The following is a 19,788-nucleotide window of genomic DNA, read 5'->3' as shown; positions in this document are numbered from 1 at the left end:
ACACACTTTGAGGTGCTCCGGCACGACCTCATTCACAGCCACTGATGCTTCAAGGTGTACCTGCTGCAGCACAAAATTATTCTTGGGCCACAATTGCCTCAGAGGTATACCTGCTGTGGCACAGACATAACCAAGGCCACAGATGCTTCAGGAGATACCTGCTCTGGCATGGGCTTATCCACAGCCACAGATGCTTCGGGGTGTCCTGCTCCCACATGGACTTAGCCGCAGGTCACAGTCCCTTTGACTCGAGTTCACACTGGAGCTCCAGCCTGTGCAGTATAGCAGCACAGAAACAGAAGCAATGCCCTGGCCATCTGCCAGCCCAGGCGCCTGGCCATTGCTGTTATCAGAATGTTCCCAGGCCCGGCAGGGTAAGGTGATAAGCAGTTCAGCAAGCAGCAGAAGAAAAAAGCTGCCACTAATGAGCACTGGATTCTAATATACAGCAAGGCAAGGAAGCCCCGTGGCAAACGGGAGTTTGCCAATTAATAGGTAAGCAGCAGTAATGATGTAAGAGAACAGCCCCTCTTTGGAAAGAACAGGTATTGTATAAGTTTAATTAGTGTGAATCTAGACACCTTTAATATTTAACCTAAGCTTAGGGATGGGATATCTTGGCCATCAGCGAGAATCCATTTAATCAAGGACAAGCATTCCTTTTAGAAGAAAATTATGGAAAGTTGGCAAGAGAAAATAGCCTTAAATTGTCCTTGCGTAACACGTGACCATATATGGGTAAAAAGGGTTAGGGTACTTCATCTGTAAAGACCACCAAGACTCCTGAAGAGAGGAAGGAATGCGCAGAAGAACCTGAAGTGGAGCCAAGAGGAATGACCTAATGCCATTACACAACCTATGTAGATTAGAATGAATATGCATTAGATAGGTAGAATATGTATGGACTTATTGTATAAATTGAATGAAGTAGCCAGCTTTGGTGTGCTTGATTTGTGGAAAACCACCAAGCACCCAGGCTTGCGCAACCCTAAAATAAATTAGCAGTGTCTTTCCTGAGTGTGTGATTATTGACTCATTGCACACCGGCTGACAGATCTGCTTTTCAGACAACAGTTTTTGGCAACCCAGACCGGACAGCTGTGAAGCCTTGCCCAGATGGTCTTGCCAGCTGCCGGTGGGGAGAAGTTGCTCTTCGCACTCCAAGCATGCACTGACCTGTTGTTCAGAGGACTCCGTGAGTAATCTCCCCATCCGGAGGGGGTAAGCAACTCAAAGGTGCAATGCATGATAAAGAGACATTGCATGGCTAACAATAGGTAAAGGTAAAGGTTTTAAAAGTGTTTGGTAAGTCTTGTTCATGATTGTACAGTGATGACTGGGGTGCATGAAACAATAGGTAAACATAAAAGGGTGAAGAAAAGGGTATTTTGTGGACTTTTGTATGTTTGGATGGTGACAACTGGAGTGTATGAAAGCATGGTTGACAATGTTCTTTTTGATAACATCGTGGGAGTAGGACAGCGAGCAGGACAATCTGCAGAGGTTTCCCCTTGCTCCGCATTAGGATGCATAAGTTAGGCAGGGTTCCTCTAATAAAAAAGAAATTAAAAGAATATTGCACTCAATGATGGCCAAAGTATAAACTGGAAAATGAGGAAAAATGGCCAGAAATTAGGTCTTTGAGTTATAATACAATCTTGCAACTCATGTTTGTGGCGATTCACGACACAGACTCCATATTCATGCACAAGCAAAGCCATTTATTAGTAAGAGATCAGCCTTAATATAGTCTTCTTCCTGAGCTAGTATTTTTCCCTTCTCTCTGCCTCTGAATGTGTTCTATCACATTAGCTCCATATATGGTATAAACATAGATAAGCACGCTCTCCTGCTTTGGTACTCCAGCTGTGCCCCTGACCTTCTGTTCCTTGTTTTTGTGGGTTGCTTTTCTATCCCATAGCTTGCATCCAACAAGGGCGATGAGATCTCCGGTGCTGTCATGGGAGGCCACATTCACTTATTCCACAATTCCCCCTTCTTTTTCAACTATCAATATGGTTTTCAGAGATTTATCTATTAAATGTTGTAAGCAGCATGGGATACAGATAACAATACACAAAAATCTTGGTTTATGGCTTTCACCAGTGTTACCCAAACATTGTTAGACGATGGCAGCTTGGGTAACCCTGGCCAAGAACATACCCAGTTACATGAACAGATTATAAATACAATCAACAAACAGAGCGTCTTCATTTTCCTTCAGTAGGGTTTGGTTCTTCCGATGCGAAATTTTCTGTTGAGGGTTGATACCGATATGGCCGGACACAACGGGCTGGGATTCAGTGAGGTCCTGACCCTGTGGAGACACAAGCATAACCTCTTCCCCATGTTATTAGGGGAAGGGACCCTCCATTATCCCGGATTCTAAATTTTGTACGAGGACCTGCACCTTTCCTTCAATGCTCTGCTGGTCTGTTTGCAGAGATAGTGTTGGCTAATGGGGGGACCTGTATCGGAAAAATTCAAAAAGTTAAGGACATACAGTGCTTTTGCTAAACTCTCTTGTGGAGTTAAGGTTCCAGCTCCCCCACTTTGTTGTAACAACATGCATTTTAAGGTGTTATGTGCTCGTTCAATGATGGCTTGCCCTGTGGGGGAGTGAGGAATCTCTGTGATGTGTTTCACCTCCCAATCTTGAAAAAAGGTTAGTAGATGATGTGAGAGATAGGCTGGGCCGTTATCAGTCTTAATTATACGCGGGATACCTAAGGATGCAAAGGCACAGGTAAAGTGTTTGATTATGTCTCGGGCTCTTTCTCCGGCATGACAAGAAGCGAAAATTGCTCCCAAGAAGGTATCAACAGAAACGTGAATATATTTCAAGCGACCAAATGTTGGAAAATGGGTAACATCTGTTTGCCGTAATTCTAAGGCAATCAGTCCCCTAGGATTAATGTCTGGTCGTGATGTTGTGCTAAAGCGGTGGCAGTCTGGACAAGCACTAATAATGTCACGGGCCTGTACAGATGTCAAAGAAATAATTTCTTGTAATGCTTTCTCATTGTGGTGAAAACACGCGTAGGAAATCTGGGCTTGTTCCATCATATTGGGAAGTACTTGAACAGGCATGGTCAGAGCATCTGCTCGCCGGTTGCCTTCAACCAAAGGGCCGGGGAGAGTCGTATGCGCTCTAATATGCATAATAACATAAGGTTCTTTTCTGTCATTCAAAAGACGGGACAGCTGGAATAGATAGTGGAATAATAGTGGATGAGAAACATCCCGCAAACATGCATTTTCTAAATGAGATATTAGCCTGGCTACATAAGCTGAATCTGTTACAATACTGAGGGGTTCTTGCCAAAGTTGAAAAGCTCGGGCTACTGCAGCGAGTTCCACAATTTGTGGAGAACCATTAGCATGGTTGATATCTGACAACCAAGTCTGAGTACATGGATCTTTCCACACAATAACTGCCTGGCCGGTTTGACCTGATCCATCAGTAAATATGGTGAGGGCTGATAGAGGTATATGGCTTCTGTTTGGGGTTTCATATAATATAAAGTCATGTTGGATCAACTTGTGGCTCGGTTTATGATTATCTAGCTGACCAGGAAAGTCTACTAAAGCTGTTTGAAAGTCTAGAGAAGTTTGCATTGAATTCTGTAACATATGTGATGACACTGGTACAATGATTCTGGCAATATCTTGGCCTGCTAATACTCTGAGTCATTGTTGTCCTTTCATAATTAGCAGGGCCTTTCATAATTAGCAGGGCCACAATGGTCTTATGTAAATGATTAGCAAGAAATATCCATTCGATTATCACTAAGGGGTCATTGTGTGTTACATTTCACTGATAAAACAGCACATATGGCTGGGTAGATGGATTCAAGATGACTAGTTGAAAGGGTAGTTCAGGACAGACGCAATCTGCTTGACGCAAAGCGATAGCGTCAGAAACCTTTGTAAGTGCCACTGTCGCTTCAGGGGTCAAAACAGAAGGTGATAAAAGCTCAGGGGTGCCTTTCAATAGAGAAAATAAAGGGCTTAATTCATGGTTCGTAACACCTAACAGAGGTTGAACCTGATTAAGAGTATCTAAGAGTTTTTGTAAATCATGAAGTGTCTTGACATTAGTTTGGATTTTTACATGTTGTGGCCTAATTTTTTGTTCTGTTATTCTCCACCCTAAATACTGCCATGGGCTTGCCTGTTGAATCTTCTCTGGTGCAATTTGCAACTGAAAATGCAGATTTAGGGGCACTGTTAGGATGCAAAGGAATTGTAAAGAAACAGTCTTTTAAATCAATAATAGTAAGATGCCAATTGCAGGGGATCATGGCAGGTGACGGCATGCCTGGTTGTAGTGCACCCATAGCCTCCATTACAGCATTAATTTTCCTTAGGTCATGTAAGAGACGCCATTTACCACTTTTCTTCTGAATGACAAACACAGATGAATTCCATGGACTAGTGGTAGGTACTGTGTGTCCTGCACGTAATTGTTTGTCAACTAATTTGTGTAAATGGCGCAATTTGACAACAGGCAGGGCCCACTGTTCCACCCATACCGGAGTTTGTGTTGCCCATGTCAATTCTAAGGTGGCTTGCGCCGCAGTGGCCCTCAGGATAAATTTGACCCAATTTGCACTCCCCACTGACTCATACAGTCCCGTCCCCATAATGTAATTGGTGTTGCTAATACAAACGGGCGCACCGATGCTACATGTTTGTCGGGCCCTTCGATTAATATCATGTTTTTACTCTGCAATTCCAGTTAAAGCTTCCCCAAGTTGCACCAGAGGCCAGTCTTTGGGCCACAGTTCTTTAGAGATGACGGTGACATCAGCACCAGTGTCAAGAACACCGGCTAATCGGATAGATTTCTTGTCTTTCGTCGTCAGGGTACAGTGCAGCATGGGGCGCGTGGCCCACGAAATATGCAGGGCTCCTGTTGATGCAAAGCCTTGACACCCTCGTACTGTGTTAGTGGTTTGTGGGGGGTGGGCATTAAAGTAGACTAACTGGGCTATTCATGAGCTTTGCACAATAGTTCAAGGTGGGGTGGGAGTCTAGGCCATAATTTTGATTTCACCAGAGTAATCGAATTAATAACGCCAGGTAAAGCAAAAAGCCCTTGCAGAGTTGTAGACGAGCAGCCCAATAGGGGAGCACTTCGTTGTTGACCAAGGGGTCCAAAGACACCAGTAGGGATTAAATGGACTGCAGATGTTTCTAAGGTTATTGATCTGGAGGCTGCCAGGTCCATTCCAGCACTCCCCCAGGTACTTGCACGTAAGTGGGTCTGGGGGGGTACAAATCAGGTTCTTCCTCTGGGTCAATGGGTCCAGGATCAAATGGGTCATCAGGGACATTATCAGTGTTCGAGAACCCTAGGTAAACTTGAGTCTTACATCAGGTCCCTTTCTTTTTTTCTGGGACCTCAGATTTAGCTGGCACTGGGGGGGCAGCGGGTAGGGCCGTGTCATGGGGATCGGTGGACTCACACTCTCCGGCATCTCGGTAACTAACTTCCTGATTGTACATAAGCTCTAATATTTGTCTCCAGGGAGTTAAGAGCTCTGCCACGATTTTATCCGACTTTGTTGCTGTATCCCACAATTTAACTCCTGCTTCGTCCCAAGTTTCAGTGTTAAAAATGTTGACTGCATCAACACCCTCACAGTTTATTGATACCCACTTCAAAATTCTCTTTAATGACTGCGGGTCAATATCAGCCTTGTGTTTTTGTAGGAGTCCCTCCATTAGGCTCAGTACTGACTTCTCCTTGGATGATATTCATGCACAAGCAAAGCCATTTATTAGCAAGATATCAGCCTTAATATAGTCTTCTTCCTGAGCTAGTATTTTTCCCTTCTCTCCGCCTCTGAATGTGTTCTATCACATTAGCACCATATATGGTATAAACATAGATAAGCGCGCTCTCCTGCTTCGCTGCTCCAGCTGTGCCCCGACCTTCTGTTCCTTGTTTTTGTTGGTTGTTTATCTGTCCCATGGCTTGTGTCCAACAAGGGCAATGAGACCTCTGGTGCTGTCACGGATTCCACATTCACTTGTTCCACAGTCAGGCTTTGCAGAAAGATTACAGAGCTGTGGTTCACTCAGTTAGAGTTGAAACTGGCCAGTGTTGTTTCAGGTAACAAGAAGGGCTTTCTAAGTATGTTAATAGCAAGAGGAGGTCTAAAGAAAACATTGGACTGACACTTGTTGAAGATGGTCATCCAACTAATAGGGATGATGAAAGAAGCGGAAGCATGCAATGCTTTTTTTGGCCTCAGTCTTTAATAATACTGATAGACCTTGGGCTGCCTGGTCCCCTGAGTCAGAGGATCATGAGTGTGGGAATGGTGACTTTCCATTTGTGGACACTGAAATTGTAAGGGACCAGCTGTATCAGCTGAATGTTCACAAGTCCGTGGGGCCTGATGGGATTCACCCCAGAGTACTTGAAGGAGCTAGCAGATGTTATGGCAGGACCCCTCTCGATCATCTACCAAAGGCCTTGGGAGCCTGGGGAGGTCCCTGCTGACTAGAAGCTAGCCAGTGTTATTCCAGTTTTTAAGAAGGGTGTGAGGGAAGACCCAGGGAACTACAGACCTGTTAGTCTAACCTCAGTTCCTGGAAAAATTATGGAGAAGGCTATACTGGGTGCTATTGAAAGGCATTTAAAGAACGATGCAATCATCAGGCACAATCAACATGGGTTCACAAAGGGAAAGTCCTGTTTAGCTAATTTGATATCCTTCTATGATAAGGTCATCTGCCTAGTGGATGAAGGGAAGGCGGTGGATGTAGTTTTTCTGGATTTTAGTCAGTCTTTTGATAATGTCCCTCACAGCATCCTTCTGGACAAGTTGTCCAACCATGGGATGAGCAGGTTCATGGTGCACTGGGTGAATGCAAGGGCTCAAAGGGATGTAGTAAATGAGGCTACATCTGACTGGCAACTGGTCATCAGTGGTGTTCCTCAGGGTTCAATTCTAGGGCCAGTTCTGTTCAAATTGCATATTCACCTTCTTGCTTTCTACCTCTCAGTTATTTAGACATTAGAATTTCACCTCTGACTGCATAACTACCCAGCCCCCTTATCAGCTTCTGTGCCGCAGCTCTCTGAAAGTCCAGCTCCTCTCATTCAGTCATATTTTTGTCAATGTGCATGCAAAACCTCAAGAGGCAGAAATAAATTTGTTGATTTCTGCATAAGTATTTTAGGAGGTGGTGGAGGAAAAAGAACTGTTGTGGAGCAGAACAATTCTGCTTGCAGGGCTCCAGGCCTGATTTCAAAAATGAGACAATACATCAAAATGCTTCAACAAATGATCATGGCTAGCAGAAAAAATCCAGTAGAGGACTCCTGGGATCCAGGGACTATTGACACATGCTGTATTACAATATCATTGAATAAAGTGCATAAAGAGCCTTGATGGCAGACAAGAGAATATAGGACTCTCACTGCTTCCTTTACCCACAGCTACTGGATTAATCAATCTCCTGCCTGCTTTATCCCTGACCAGAGTGCTCAGTGGCCTGCATAAAAAGATTTCATTTATATATTTAGAAATGGAAAAGTACAAGTGCTAGTGAACCAGAAGGTGTTTGCTACAGATGTAGTAAAACAAAAAGCAACTTCTAGTAGTAGAAAGAGCAGGCAAATACAGAGCAGAGCATTTCAGCACCTTAACAAGACAAAAACATTTTGCCGCATGTACAGTTTATGCCTGTGTGCTTCTTTGCTCACCTGCCTGATGTTTAAAGATTATGTGGGTGAACCATGATGGTGAAGGTGATGTTTTTAGGTCTCTAATATTTCCCTTGCAAACTCAGTCAGTGAGTCAAGCCATAACCTCTGTATGCATGTACAAATTCCCACATTCCTGGAATTGTACGAAAGTTTCTAGTTTTCCTCAGTATCCTGGAAAAATGGGGAAAAATATCTGGAAGATATGTTTATCAGTCTTGTTTAAAAAAAGAAAATAAAATGATAACTAGAATAAACAGAATACTTCCAATTGAAAGAAAGACTATTTGGTTTAAAATAAGTCAAGAACAACTTCATAAGTGATTTATGGTGTATTTTGAAGCACTGCTATGCAGCAAAATAACCATTATCATTGTTCTACAAATTTAGACTTTCTGTGCTCAGAATTTACCTATCAGCAATTTCAATTTTCTCAAGTTGAGAAAACCACAATCACTGAACACCACACAGGCCCCACAGCATTCTGTTAACTTTCCTGAGTAACACCAAAGATTTTGCTCATACAAATATTGGAAAAACAAATGTAAATTTTGAGTCAATTTCTGTCTAGTTTTAAACGCTGCTTCAATAATCTTTTCTTGCTAGGAAGCATTTAAAATCGCTGTGGGAAGTAATGACAACCAACAATCACAGTCAACATGACTAATTTTTTGTTGTTTCAAACACCAGTGTGTCCCTACCTCCTAAGAGTTTTTTTAGCGCTACATTCCATAATAGAATTGAAGAAGCTTTCTAGAGGTTAATAAAATGCAGAAACAGAAAACTATTTTCAGGTGGTAAGAAATGATACACAAGTTCAGCAAATTGTTTTATCTAAGAATATTTATTTTAAATGTTCTAGGCTTTTGACATGTTTAGAAGCAACAGCTTGACTTCAAAATTGATCGGTATTTTATTAAGAATCTAAAAAAAAAAATTTAAAGAAATACAACATTAAATCTTGGGTCAACTAAAATATTTTTACCAACCCACCATTTCTCCCTTCTTCGGAAAGAGAATGAAAAAGCCAATTACTTGCACAGCTCCAGCACAGGAAACATGCTTTACCACCTGCCAACAGCCACTGCTGACTTCAGAAATTACATGTACATTGGATCACATGTGGAATGTGATTTTATTTTGTATAATCACTTTTAAGGGGCATACTTTAGTTACATTTATGTATTGGTGGTAGAATTTGCTTGTTTCACTTTTGCTCCTTTTCACTTCTTTTTAGACCCCTTTCTGGAAATTGATGTAATCACCCATTTTGTGTAAAACTAAAAAAGATATTCCTTCATGATCAATATTTTTAAGCGAGTAATATGCAACAGTCAGTGCAGTAGTATGCACTCGGCCTAACAAAATGATGACAGGCCAGTGTAGAGAGCATAGGATGTAACATTTTTAAACACTCCTTATATATCCCAAATAAATTTTTAAAGTGGGTTGACTCCAGTTAATTCGATTTCATTTTCCCCAAGAGTCAGCAAAGTCTGATATGAACAAGCTATTGTACCTTATGAAAAGTTTCTACAGAACCAGTCAAATATGATTATCTGATTAGTCATCATTATTAATCATATCTAGCAGTAAGACAGAAATTGTGAACATTTTACAATCAGTAATTAATCATTTATTTTTTGAAGCAGCAGCATTTAAGCAAGAAAGTAAATGAGTTTGGAAGGCCTTCAAAATGTGCACCTTAATTACAAAGGTGTTGCATTTGCTAAGTGAAGATGTGGCATGTTTAGCCGTTCAAGGAACACCATGAACTGCAATTTATGAGCAGCACAAGAGTTTGGAACTATATAAAAATGAAAAAAAAACCCAAGCATACTAAACATTACTGAATGATATTGACTATAAATGTGATAGTATGCCTGTGTTAATATGAACTATAGAAGTGATTTTATCATTGATGAACCATCAAAGAAATGAGCCCAATTTTCAGTTATGAGCCGTGACTCTGCTTAGGACTTCAGCCAATGCTCCTGGTACACTGGGAGAAAATATCTGAACACTCATTGGGGCTAACAAGAAAACAGAGGCGATTTTCATGAGCAGCTTTGCTAAGGAGTACACACTCCTTAGGTGGTCCTTTTGAAAAGGTGGTCCCTTTTCAAACAGAAATTGTGGTCCAGACCTTGGAAAACAGACAAGATGACTTCACAAGAGGAAGGATGAAATCTTAGCACTCTAGCATCCTTTTCTTCAGGACAGTATTAGCTTAAATAACGTAACTTGCTGAGCAACTGCAACAACTCTTCCTCAGCAAGATTATTTCCTTCTTTCCCCTTCAAAGAGCTCTGCAGGAGCCGTGTTTCCCTTCTGCAAATTCTCTTAGGCTTTCCTGGGAATTGCCGAACCCCTTCTCAAATGAGGCATAACAGGCAGGAAGCATCCTGCCAATCCGTCAACAACACAGTGAGCATTTGCTTACCTTACAAGAAGTGGAGTTTTCTCAAATAGCTTTGCGCAAAAGGACTCCCAGGACGGCATGCAGTGTTTCAGCATCTACAGGGCGCCCACTGCGCTGTGCACCTCCCCGGACCCTACCAGGCCACCAGAAGTGCCTTGCAGTTTCACGGAGAGCTCAGAAATCCAGGTTACAAACCTGTATCAGCAGGGACTGGGGAGCAGGCAGAAGGCTCTCTCAGGCAAAGGCAAACCTGCTGTTCTTTAGTCCAGGTGGCACAAATCTCACCACAGCAACTTCTCCTCTGCGCTGGCAGGAGACAGGAGCACAGGTTCAGACGTTGCCTGTGGCCCAGCTCTGTGAGACCAAGCACCCAGCTTCAGTGCAGTGACGGCAAGGCACCAAACCAGCACACCACCAACTAGAGGACAGGGAGCTCTTGCTAAAACAATTTGTTTCCCTAACTGATTAAAACCTGACCCAAACAGCAGAGGTTATCAGGAAATGACCAGGCCATTGGACTTGTTTGCAAATGACAAAAAATCCTCTCTCTCTTCACTTTAGTGAAGGTAAGAAGCCACAACCTCCCTTCTGGTGAGGCAGGGTATGCTGCAACAGCCCAAGACCACTTCCCATGCCCACTTCAAGCATATTGGGAATGTTAGTCCGCCTTGTCATGGCAGTGGGGCCCCTGCCACGAGGCAGGGCACCTGAGGGACCACCTCTGTGGCAGCCACCACCAGGCAGGCCTGGTTGTCAGGGCAACAACACCTGGCTCCACCAGATCGCAGCGGGTCACAGTGAAACACAAGTGCATGTTGCCTCTGGCCCACCCTCCGCCACTAGCCCCATGTATACATGATACATATGTATCTACATGCACATTTTCTACACATACCTATTTTTTTTTACTTACGTTTAGGTAACCTTAAGTATGTTCAAGCTCTAGATTTATTAAGTTTATCATACTTAAGGTTATCTATCATACTTTAGGTTATCTAACCTGAAAGCATTTGTAGAAGTAAAATTATTCCAATAATTGCTTTGTATGAGACAAACACCTGGACTGTATAATAGGATTAAATAACTGCATGGATATAATTACCTTTAGAAGCTGAAAAAAAATTGAGCAAAGTGCAATGAGATTATGTGGGTTATTAATTCAGTTGGGCCAAAGGGCTAAAAATGGTCATTTCATTGATACACCAAAGTTAGTTTTTTGAAAATGGATTTAGACCTCTCAGTTCCATTCAGCACATAACTTCAAGGACATTGAAGTCTTATCAGAGACAGAAAAGACTTGTCTTCAACTTGACAGTCACTGCCTCTTCTGAAAGGTAAAGTGATAAAATTTGTAAGCCTCAGGAGTTTAATTATGCTGTAGAAAAAAAAAATCCCAATTTAAATTATTTTTTGCCTTGAAAAACAAAGCTAAAAGGGCAACAGGATCAAAGATCCTCACTAGAATTTCAGAAACTATATTTTACTGTTTCTGTGTCAGGCAATTTGTTGAATTCGGTTTCCCTTCTTCCCCAAGCAGCTACAGTCAGAACAAGGGGCTTAAGTTTGCTGCAGTCCTAATCAACAATCTTCCAACGAAAACTTAAGGGGAGGGATATATAAGAATTTTGTTAATATCTTAGGAAGCTGAAGAATTTTTACCACTATACTATATCTAATAATGCTTGATTTGAACCTGGCATCACCTGAACATGCAGTACACAAGCCTCTCCCCACCATCTCTGAATGAGTTTTTCTACTATTTTAAGCTGAAATTTCTCCACTTTCTCAGCATTAGACTGCTGCTGAGCACAGATTGACACTTGCTTTGCATTGTGCTAACTGACAGTGGTTATCATATAAGCAGTTATGGTGATGATAATTATTTTCATTTGTAGTCCAAGCCTGTCGTGGTTTAGCCCCAGTTAGCAAGCAACTAATCTGTTGCTGCAGTGTAGTTGTATTTCACAGTGGTTCTCAGGATAATTAGTTAGACTAAGCTGGTTAAAAAGTGACAGTTTATTAGCCAAACTATAGCTTTCTTGTATAGGCAATATCATCCAGAGTTATATGCAATGACATGTCTTCAGTAGCAACAGTACCTTTGCATTTTTTCAGTCATAATTTAACCCCAGCTGGCAACTAAGCACCCCACAGCCGCTCGCTCACTCCCCCTGCCCTGGTGGGATGGCGGAGAGAATCAGAAGGGTAAAACTGAGAAAACTCATGGGTTGAGATAAAGACAGTTTAATAATGAAAACAAACAGAAAATAAATAATAATAATCATCATCATAGGAAAATAGGGGAAAGAAAAATAAAATAACAGAAAAATAAAACCCAAGAAAGACAAATAATGCAAATGAAAACAATTGGTCACCACCAGCTGACCGATGCCCAGCCAGTCCCTGAGCAGCAGCCACCCTGTCAATCTCCGCCCTAGTTTTCTTGTTGAGCATGACATCATATGGTATGGAATAGCCCTTTGGTCAGTTGGGGTCAGCTATCACAGCTGTGTCCACTCCCAACTTCTTGAGCACCCCCATCCTACTTTCTGGCAGGGCGGTGTGGGAAGCAGCAAAGGCCTTGACTCTGTGTAAGCACTGCTTAGCAATAACTAAAATATCTCTGTAATTATCAACACTGTTTTCAGCACAAATCCAAAATGTAGCCCCGTACTAGCTACTACGAAGAAAATTAACTCTATCCCAACCAAAACCAGCACAATCATGTATGCATATAGTCCTTCAATCCAGCTGCACATTGTGTTAGTCTTTAGAAGTTCATATTAAAAAAAAATTTAAAAGAACAATAACGGCTTCTTTCCCAATTAGTGTGTTGCAGCACCTCTTCAATTAGTTATAATTTCCTGGTTTTACTTGGGTTTTTCACATAAACTAAATACTACCTACTTATCTGCATTTACTACCTGAGTCTGGCCACTCAGTGTTAGCACTTTTTGTGTCTGACTGATACGCATCTGTATTATTTTCCACATTTTGTACTCTTACTACCTGCTTGCCACTCATATCTCTCCATGTGCATTTTCATTCATTTATTAAAAGCTCTTGGTACTTCATAAAATAAAGTGAACCTTTTTTTTACAAAATATGTGCCATTTTTCTTAAAGGACCTTTGTCTTTAAACTTTTGTGAATAACAGTAGGGTCCAGCAACAAGATTTAGGCAAATAGGATACGCTTATCAAGTAATGGTGTCTCCATGCTCAACACCTGAGGGAAGTATGCTTAGACACACAATAACTAGAACAGTGAGGATTTTTTTGAAAAACACAAAAGGACTTGAAGTTCGGTGGAGGAGAATCATGTCTGAGCGTAGTGTGTGAGATGTGAGAGGTGACAGCAACCTGGAGTCCTAAGGATGAGTGCATTCACAAATGTCACAAATTCCTGGTCTAGTTTGGTCATATTCCAGTTTGTCTACAATCTTTATTGCTTGTCTGTGGTCCTACAGCTTCAAGAGTTCTCTCCTAATACAGTACAGTAGACATAGCTGGGTTTTATTAGATGTGCACTTGGTCCCCAGAATAGTGCCTAGTGAACATGGTCAGGAGCAGCAGCATAAATTTTCCTTAAGCCATTGTGGAAAGGATGTAGGCACCACTGTCTTAGGTGCTACATTTTGAGATACACATCTTCAATGTTCTTTGTTTTCTGAGACAAAAGGGGCTAAAACTATACCTCTTCCCCTTCTCATACCTATATATTTCTGGAAATAATCATAATCAGCTTGCTCACTGTGCTTTTGTCACTTTATATATTGTCAGCATTACAGTGTTTTTGGAAGTCCTTATTTTTAGATATTGAGAGGTTTTAGCGATCTATTTATCAAAGTAAAATTTTTTTTAATTCCTTCAGTTATCTGTGTATCTTGTCAGAACACAAATACTACTGAAAGATGCTTAAGAGTGAAAGGAATATTTTGGTCTCTAATAATTCGCTTAGTTTGCCTGCCAGGTAGCAGTGCAGCTTTAATGACATGAGTGGAAGATGTGGGTTCGGTCTTAGGCTGAGTATCAGTCTGCATCATTCAAGTGTTAGATATAGTACTAAGACTTCCTTAACTGTATGTCACGTGTGCTGGTTTTGGCTGGGACAGAGTTAATTTACTTCACTGTAGCTGGTATAGTGCCGACGGCACCTACAATATATTTATGATATCATTGTGTGGGGTAACAAAGCAGAAGACATTATTGAGGAAGTTTTCTCTCCTTCTGAGAGCTATTTTCTCCATAAAACAAAATAAGGTCAAGGGACCCGCACAGGAGATCCAGTTCTTAGGAATGAAATGGCAGGATGGATGTCATCAGATCCCAATGGATGTGATCAACAAAATAACAGCCATGTCTCCACCAACTAGCAAAAAGGAAACACAAACTCTTTTAGGTGTTGTGGGTTTCTGGAGAATGCATATTCCAAATTACAGTCTGATCGTAATCCCTCTTGTTGTGGTTTAGCCCCAGTCAGCCACCAAGTACCACGCAGCTGCTCACTCACTCCCCGCTGGCGGGACGGGGGAGAGAATTGGAAGAGTAAAAGTGAAACAACTCATGGGTTGAGATAAAGACAGTTTAATAGGTAAAGCAAAAGCTGCACATGGAAGCAGAGCAAAACAAGGAATTCATTCACTACTTCCCATCAGCAGGCAGGTGTTCAGCCATCTCCAAGAAAGCAGGGCTCCATCACACATAACGGTTACTTGGGAAGACAAACGCCATCACTCCAAATGTCCCCCCTTTCCTCTTTCTTTCCCAGCTTTAGATACTGAGCATGACGTCATATGGTATGGAATACCCCGTTGGTCAGTTTGGGTCAGCTGTCCTGGCTGCGTCCCCTCCAAGCTTCTTGTGTACCCAGCCAAGCATGGGGAGCTGAAAAAGTCCTTGGCCAGTGTAAGTGCTACTTAGCAGGAACTAAAACATCTCCACATTATCACCACTGTTTCCAGCAAAACTCCAAAACATAGCCCCATACTAGCTACTATGAAGAAATTTAACTCTATCCCAGCTGAAACGAGGACACCTCTCTCTCAAGTGACCTGGAAGAAGAATTATTTCGTATGGGGCCCTGAGCAACAAGCCTTTGAACAGTTTAAACAGGAGATAGTTCATGCATCAGAGAGTGTGAGAGAGAGATAGAGTGGTGGGCCACACCCTATCATCCCCAGGGCCAAGTCAGCAGATGGAGGCTCCACAAGAAGCTCCACAAGAAGCAGAGAATTCCCTACCCTCTTGCCACCTAGCAGAAGGAGGGAACCTAAGAGATGTGGGGGAATGGAAACAGGTCCCTGCTCGGGGTGGCAGGCAAATCCCCTCTCGGCCTCCCTCACCTTCCCAGCTGCCCTTACACAACAGATATGGGGCTCTGGAACTTGTGGGTCAGGCAAACGAGGATGTAGGTGAAGGTTCATCTGGGGGGTTGCCTAGGGAGAATTGGTCATCCCCACACATTATGACTGCCTCTGTTAAGAAGAAAAGGAGGGTAATCATTGTAGGCGATTCCCTTCTGAGGGGGACAGAGGGCCCAATATGCTGACCAGACCCATCCCACAGGGAAGTCTGCTGCCTCCCTGGGGCTCTGGTCAGACATGTTACTAGGAAACTCCCTGGTCTGGTCTGGCCCTCTGATAACTACCTGCTATCAGTTGTGCAGCTGGGCAGTGATGAGGTTGCAGAGAGAAGTCCAAGAGCAATCAAAAGGGACTTCAGGGCACTGGGGTGACTGGTTGAAGGATCAGGAGCGCAGGTAGTGTTTTCCTCAATCCTGTCAGTGGCAGGGAAGAGCAATACTGAAAGGAAGAGGAAAACTCAACTGATTGATTAACACATGGCTCAGAGGCTGGTGCCATCAGTGGAAATTTGTTTTTTTTTGATCATGGGGAGGTTTACATGGCACCGGGCCTGCTGGCAACAGCTAGAGTTCACCTATCTCAAAGGGGGAAAAGGATTCTTGCAAATGAGTTGGCGAGGCTCATCAAGAGGGCTTCAAACTAGATTCAGAGGGTGAAGGGGATGTAGCCAGGTTCACCAGTGAGGAGGCTAGGGGTGGCATGCCAGGGTTGCGGGTGAAACTGATAGCCCAGCTCAAGTGCATCTACACCAATGCACACAGCATGGGCAACAAACAGGAGGAGCTGGAAGCCATCGTGCAGCAGGATAGCTATAACTTAGTCACCATCAGAGAGACATGGTGGAATGACTCTTATGACCGGAGTCCTGCAATGAATGGCTATAAGCTCTTCAGAAGGGATAGGCAAGGAAGGAGAGGTGGTGGGGTGGCTCTGTATGTTAGGAAGTGCTTCAATTGCATAGAGTTTAGCAATTGTGATAATAAGGTTGAGTGCTTATGGGTAAGGATGAGAGGGAAGGCCAACAAGGCAGATATCCTGGTGGGAGTCTGTTATAGACCACCCAACCAGGATGAGGAGACAGATGAAGTACTCTACAAGCAGTTGGCTGAAGTCTCATAATCTCTAGCCCTCGTTTTAGTGGGGGACTTCAATTTACCAGTCTAGGAGAATCCTGGAGTGTGTGGAAGATAACTTCCTGACACAACTGGTAAGTGAAGCCTACCAGGGGAGGTGCCTCACTTGACCTCCTGTTTACAAACAAAGAAGGACTGGTGGGAGATGTGGTGGTCGGAGGACATCTTGGGCTTAGCAACCATGATATGACTGAGTTCTCAATTCTTGGTGAAGTAAGTAGGGGGGTCAGCAGATCCACTACCATGGACTTCCGGAGGGCAGACTTTGGCCTGTTCAAGGCAGTGGTTGGGAGAGTCCCTTGGGAGGCAGTCCTGAAGGGCAAAGGAGTCCAGGATGGCTGGGCTTTCTTCATGATGGAAGTCTCAAAGGTGCAGGAGCAGGCTGTCCCCAAGTGCCGCAAGACAAACCGGCGGGGTAGACGACCAGCCTGGCTGAACAGGGAGCTTTTCCTGGCATTCAGGAAAAAAAAGAGAGTCTACTGCTTTTGGAAGAAGGGGCAGGCAACTCAAGAAGCATACAGAGACCTCATTAGGTCTTGCAGAGGGAAAATTAGAGAAGCAAAGTCCCAGCTAGAACTCAACCTGGCCACTGTTGTAAGGGATAACAAAAGATGTTTTTACAAATATATTAACAACAAAAAGAGAACCAAATAAAATCTCCATCATCTATTGGATGTGGAGGGGAACATTGCAACTAAGGATGAGGAAAAGCCTGACGTACTAAATGCCTTCTTTGTCTCAGTCTTTAACCATCAGACCAGTTATCGCCAGGGTATTCAGCCCCCTGAGCTGGAAGGCAGGGACGGATCGCAGAATAAACCCCCCCCATAATCCAGGAGGAAGCAGTTTACGACCCGCTGAGCCACCTGGACACTCACAAGTCTATGGGGCCAGATGGGATCCACCTGAGAGTACTGAGGGAGCTGACAGAGGAGCTTGCCAAGCCACTCTCCATCATTTACCATCAGTCCTGGTTAACAGGGGAGGTCCCAGATGACTGGAAACTTGCCGATGTGATGCCCATCTACAAGAAGGGCCGGAAGGGGGATCCAGGGAACTACAGGCCCATCAGCCTGACCTTGGTACCGGGGAAGGTTATGGAGCAGTTAATCTTGATGTTAAGAGATAGTAGACTTAGAATAGGTATTTAGAATAAGAAAAATATAAAAGACTATTCAGTATTGTTATACCAGTTTAGAATAAGAAATAGATAAATGAATGTAGTCAATATTGTTATACTCTTGTGTTATCACAGGTGTATAACTTTTCTTTTCAGTCCATGCAGTGTACTGCTCATTCTGTCCCCTGTATAGCCCCAACCATGGCTGGATTAATCACCAGCAGAGCTAATCAGTAGAAAGAATAAATACAGAAAACCAGAGTTAAACATGAAGATTAAGTGCTGATTGTAATACCTCTGTTAACTAAATATAAGTATATAGATGATGAATAAGTAGAAAAATGTAACGGTTGGAAGGTTAACTTCTATGAAATCAGGAAACTTAAACAAGACATCGGGCGGACATTCTAAGAAGGAGATCAAAGGCCTAACAGTGGACCAATAAGGCTCGTGACCAGAAGCAGAACCGAGACGGGGACGACAAGAACTTGCTGAAGGTGGAAAAAGAAGACCTTTTAACTGGCCAGAAAAATGAAGAATTGAGAACACAGTGGAAAATTACGATGGGCTTTGACAATGACATAATTATCAGGGAAGCCTATATAACCTGAAGGCTGTGTCTTGTTAGTTGCCACACACTGAGGTGGTGGCCCAACTCTGAGTTGTGATTAATAAAGCAAACCTAGTGATACCCACTGTCTTGAGAAATTCTTCAACATCAGCTGGCTGTCGACCAACACCCCTACATCCCTCTCCACCACGCAGCTTTCCAGCCACTCTTCCCCAAGCCTGTAGTGTTGCATGGGGTTGTTGTGACTAAAGTGCATGACCCGGCACTTGTCCTTGTTAAACCTCATACAACTGGCCTTGGCCCATTGATCCAGCCTGTCCAGGTCCCTCTGTAGAGACTTCCTACCCTCGAGCAGACCACCACTTCTGCCCAAGTTGGTACTGAGGGTCCACTCGATCCCCTCATCCAGATCATTGAAAAGGATATTAAACAAGGCTGGCCCCAAAACTGAGACCTGGGGAACCCCACTCGTGATCGTCCACCAGCTGGATTTAGCTCCATTCACCACAACTCTCTGGGCTTGGGCATTGTGCTGGTTTTGGCTGAGAAGGGGTTAATTCTCTTCACTGTATTGCCTGTGGTAGTCAGGGACCTTTCCAGCTTCCCATGCTCTGACACGTGGGCAGGAGGCTGGGAGGGGCAGGCCACGGCAGGGGCAGCTGACCCTGACTGGCCAATGGGATGTTCATTCCATACCATGTGATGCCATGACCAGTATATTAATGGGGGTGGTTGGCACGCAGGGGGGCATTTACGGCTCAGGGACTGGTGGTGTCGTGTCAGCGGGCAGTGAGTGGCTGCATCACATGCAGTTTGTTTTGGTGGTTCATTCCCCTTCCCCCCCTCCCCACCCTGGATTTTGCACCTCTAATTGTTTTCGTTTCCATTGCATTTTTCACAGACTCTCAGGTTGGAAGGGACCTCAGGGATCATCTAGTTGTTGTTGTTTTATTTTAATTATTAAACTGTTCTTATCTCAACCCATGAGCGTTACACTTCTGATTCTCTCCCCCGCCCACTGGTGGGAGAGTGAGTGAGCGGCTGTGTGGGGCTGAGTTGGCAAATAAATCACAAGAGCCTTTTTTTGGCGCCCAACGTGGGGCTCAAGGGTTTGAGATAATAACGGCTGCTGGTCACAGCACCATGTTGTCCTTTTTGCAGTTGGTGTTAAAGATTGGTGTTGGTTTGTTTAGTCTGCTGTGATTAGTAATGTTTTGCCTAAAAGGTTTGTTATGCAAACACTGGTTTTCAGCTTTATCTGGTATTTGGGGGTTTTGCTGAAACCATTACTGTGCTTTGGATACCACCTTGTTGAGGCAATTAGCAATTATACCTCCTCCTCTGAGAGATTTTATATGAAGGAAATACAGAATGATATCTTTGATACTTTGTTCTATGACGTCTCTGCCTTTGTTACAACAACCTTTTTGTATCTTGACCATCCTTGGGTGGTTA

The 19,788-nt window shown here is 43.4% G+C and overlaps 1 long non-coding RNA gene across 1 annotated transcript; it reads left to right on the top strand.

Moving 5' to 3' along the window:
• The first annotated feature begins 384 nt into the window (after window positions 1–384).
• On the top strand, window positions 385–18,453 carry LOC135310893 (uncharacterized). The gene is made up of 3 exons (XR_010370844.1): window positions 385–495; window positions 1,068–1,221; window positions 14,915–18,453. It is a non-coding gene; the product is annotated as an uncharacterized LOC135310893 (long non-coding RNA).
• The last annotated feature ends 1,335 nt before the right edge of the window (window positions 18,454–19,788 follow it).

Source organism: Phalacrocorax carbo, assembly GCF_963921805.1.
Source record: "Phalacrocorax carbo chromosome W unlocalized genomic scaffold, bPhaCar2.1 SUPER_W_unloc_6, whole genome shotgun sequence".
Taxonomy (NCBI): domain Eukaryota; kingdom Metazoa; phylum Chordata; class Aves; order Suliformes; family Phalacrocoracidae; genus Phalacrocorax; species Phalacrocorax carbo.
The sequence above is the reverse complement of the archived record's forward strand: the minus strand, read 5'-3'. Positions and strand labels throughout refer to the sequence as shown.